This window comes from Triticum aestivum, unplaced genomic scaffold (genome assembly GCF_018294505.1).
Source record: "Triticum aestivum cultivar Chinese Spring unplaced genomic scaffold, IWGSC CS RefSeq v2.1 scaffold185831, whole genome shotgun sequence".
Taxonomy (NCBI): Eukaryota; Viridiplantae; Streptophyta; class Magnoliopsida; order Poales; family Poaceae; genus Triticum; species Triticum aestivum.
The window spans coordinates 1-4027 of NW_025239030.1; the positions used below are offsets into that span (position 1 = coordinate 1).

The 4027-nt window shown below is 40.4% G+C and overlaps 1 long non-coding RNA gene across 1 annotated transcript; it reads left to right on the forward strand.

Moving 5' to 3' along the window:
• Positions 1-18: 18 nt before the first annotated feature.
• Positions 19-3807, forward strand: LOC123176689 (uncharacterized). The gene is made up of 4 exons (XR_006488623.1): positions 19-172; positions 250-293; positions 375-2668; positions 2757-3807. It is a non-coding gene; the product is annotated as an uncharacterized lncRNA (long non-coding RNA).
• The last annotated feature ends 220 nt before the right edge of the window (positions 3808-4027 follow it).

The window sequence follows — 4027 nt, forward strand, 5'->3', positions numbered from 1 at the left end:
ACTTTGTGGTCGGGTAGATTGTTATTTGATGAGTTGTGGACCTGCAAATAAATTGTTGAATATACTTGATTCTTCACAGATGGCCTTGTAGGATTGTTCTGGAAACAGATACAAATGCGATATCTGAGAAGGTGCCAGGCGATTGGAAGGAGCTGGATCCTTCACTGAGCAGGTATAACACAGTTGTGATAATGATTTGAGCCGAAGCCTCTCTAGCTCCACATGACCTTTTCTCTACAACATTTGCAGATGATAAGCCAAGCCGTAGCGACTGTGGAAGTGCACTTCACAAGGTCTCTTCTAAAGTAGCGTGTGTAGGCATCTTTCAGGTTGATGATAGAACTTGCATTGAACTCCTGTGTTTCCTCCTGCAGCATAGTGCACCAAGTTTGCAAGAAAGAAAATGAGTTGAATCCTCCTGTATGAGTGAGCATAGTTTATCATCTATGGTTGTGGTTGTTGGCATTTTGTTCGCGGAGATGTGTGTCCAGCCCAAGTGCCTAACTGGTCACCAGATTCCTAGGTCATTGGTCCTGTTGTTTGACCTCCCTTTGGTGAAATAGCACATGAATGCTACTGACCTCTTGTGCTTTTTATGAGCAAGCATGTTGATGGTCAAAATGTTTTTTTGTTAAGGGCAAGCATGTCTGTTCTGCAAACAAGGAGACAGCAAAACACTTGAAAATCTTGGGTCGGCGTATCGTGACAAAACATGATAGGAAGAGAGTTACCAACTAACAAGGCAGTGGCATTATGAGCTGAGCTGCAGCAAGTTCTGAAGAGGCACCCAGAAATTCAGGTCCTGACAGGTTGTGAGTGGAGGAGATCAGAAGTAAACTCCTGTTGAGGCTGTGGCACTGTTTGGAGGAATGGTGTTATTGTTCACAACAAAGTTGATGGTACACCATTGGTGCCTCGGTTGCCTTCCTCCCGAATTATTTTTTCCTGTGCCCAACCTGAATACCATGTGTGTGGCGGTAAGAAGCTGACCATTTTAAGGAACAAATGCTTCATCTGATGTTCGATCTTAACATATGCTCGAGAAATAAAACTTGTACTGATCTGCAGAGCCATGATCTTTTATTCTCTGTAACCGGTGCAATGCAGGTGAATTGGGTCCACTATTCTGTGCAGAGCCATGATCTTAGCAAGTTGAAACTGATTTTCTTACAAGAGCTAGGAGAATTAGTTTAATTGAAAGATTGCATTATGAGCAACTTCTCGATGAAATGCTCTGCTTGCGGTTCATGATTCCATTGCATTTGATTTGGTATTGAAACACAAACATACTGTTATAATTCTGCCTTTGGGTTGCATCTTGCATGGTTTGGAATAATATTAATCATTTCAGTTTAGTGGCTAAGTATTTTAAGGAATCAATGCTTCATGTGATGTTTGATGTTAAGATAAGCTGGAGAAATGAAACTTGTATACGCCCAGATTGTCTTCCCTTTAGATTCTGTAAGAGGCAGCCACGTATTCTTTTTTTATTTGACTGTTGCAGTGTGTATGAATTAGGTCCACTATGAGCCGGCTAGACAAGTTATAATCAAGAAGGTCTGACTGTTTATTGGTAGTGTTCTTCTCAGTACTCAAACGTCAGCAACCTAGCTGTCTCTTGTCTCTGTTTATTGAACTGAAGAATTGACTTGTCCTTTTATTGATGTCTTCCTTTGTAGAGTTTATTTGGTGCTCTTCTTAATATTAAGACTTACTAGCAAATATACATGGGTGTCTTGTTTCTATTTTTTGGCTGTAGCCGATTATCCAATTGTCGACTAGCAGGTTGCACCTGATTTTCAGAAGAGCTTGGAGCACTACTCTTGTTATATTATTAAGTGCTTAAATTATAGTCAGCTTTTCAGAAATGCTCTGCTGCAATTCATTCTTTCTTCATTAATGAATTGCATCATTTGGAATGTTGTACTGCAATTCATTCTTCATGAATCCATTGCATAACGAGCGAGGGCGGTGCAAGTGAATTCATTCTTCACGAACGAGGGCAGTGCAAGTGTACAAGAGAGCTGAAGCATTCAGAGTGATGATTTTGGAACCTGCCAATGGTGTCTCTGCACCGTAGTTGCTGTATGAACCTAGGCAGAGAAGAGAGATTTTGCCATTTTGGAAACATTTTATTCAGAGTGAGATAAACCAACCGAACCGAGTTCCAAGTGAAAGAGTGATGATTGAGATTACTTACTCGCCAACAGTTTAGCTAATGTGACTGTAATCTATGCCGGAGGGAGGAGGACTGCCTTTCCAAGTGGAGCATGCAGGACAACTCTATCTTTTTAGTATATCTGGCTGATGAACTTCCCTAGTACATCAGACTGGATTGGGAAAAAACACTTAAATATTTAAATTCGTAATGTCTGACATGTAATACCTCAAATATTCAAATTCGTAATGTATGGCTAATGAACTTTCCTGGTATCTCAAACGGTTTGTGTGCCTCAAATTCACTCTGACCATTTGTTACTGGGTATGTTTTGTGCTGCTGCAGGATCACTTGAAGTGCGCCCACATCAGTTTTATGTAGCATGCTGGTGACAAATTTCTGGTTACAGTTTACCAAGTCGATGCAATATACAAGCCGAACACCCAGATTAATATATTTCAGTGTGTTTGATCAATCTGAGACCAAGGAGAAGTATCTTGATCTTAAACGGTATTCTCTGCTTTTTGTTGCAAGGTTGTAGTTCTTCTAGAAGCTAACTGATGGACTGACTGCATGCTCTGGGATCTGTCCGTTCCAGGTTGCACAGGAACCTCGAAGTTTTGCTCTTTATCCCTATTTTGTTGATGGCACCTAGAACTAGAAGGTCCTTTGTTCTGGGCACAGTCCAGCGGCTCCAGCACAAACCAGTTCTGCCCGAATTGGAGACCGTCCAAAATATTTAGTGAAGAATCAACTTGCCTCTTTATCAAGGTCTTCTTTCTTATAGATTACCTGGTTGTCTTCTTATAGTACTAGAATTTAGCAAATCCATATGTTACCTGTTTCTGTATTTGTTATAGCTGACGATGAAATGAGGCAGATATCCTCTTTGTTGACTATGATATTCTCTGTTTATTGATCTTTTTATAATTAAAAAAACAGCTGGGAGTACTAGTTTAATTGAAAGAGTGCATCATAGTCGATGAGAAATGTTCAGTTTTGCGTTCATTCTTTTTCGCGATTTATTTCATCTTGTTAGGTATTGAAACACACTAAAATTCTCTCTTTGCGTTGCTCTGTTTGCAAATATCTTTTTATGATTTAAGTTTAGCTGCTAGCCATTTCAAGGAATCAATGCTACATGTGATGTTTGATTAGGTTGTGTAACTGCAATTATAGTTCAGATTGTGCAGTCAGCAGTGAAAACAGATTTCTTGCAGCTATGAGTATTTGCTAATGATTCATTTCCCCTCTTCTCAGTTTCTAGCTTGCACTCAACTCAATGAAAACATGGCACCATGATTTATCCCTTAGTAGAGATCGATGGAGCCGGCGGACCCAACACAACCGATGGAGAAGCGCTTGATCACATGGCCTTGTCTTGAGGTTCTTGCTACTACCATCCGCACGAGCTATTAACTTCGGGCTTCTTTTAACACAGACAGATAATTTAATTAACTGTTAGTAGTGACTGGTACTAGGTAGCCAAAGGGATGTCTTCTTGTGCTTAGAAGATACTGAATTCTTTAAGATTGAGTCTCTCTTGTACTAGGTAGCCAGAGGTAGCCGATGCTCTCTCATGCTAGTGTGTACTCATTCCTGGTACCTCGCAATCCTAAGTACACATACAGACAACCTTTTCTTTTTGACGTGAGTAGCTACCCATTGAAGTGAGATTAGTGTGTGTGCTCGGAGCATACTGCATACATATAATCCGCGATGTTCTGCTGGACATAAGGTCAGTGAAGGTAAAGTAGGCCGGCATGGTGCATTGTGCTTGCATGGTTGGCCGTCATAAATGGATCATGTGGGTGTAATTATTTATTCGAAGCCAGAATATCTTTTGTATCTTTTGAATGAAGATAATAA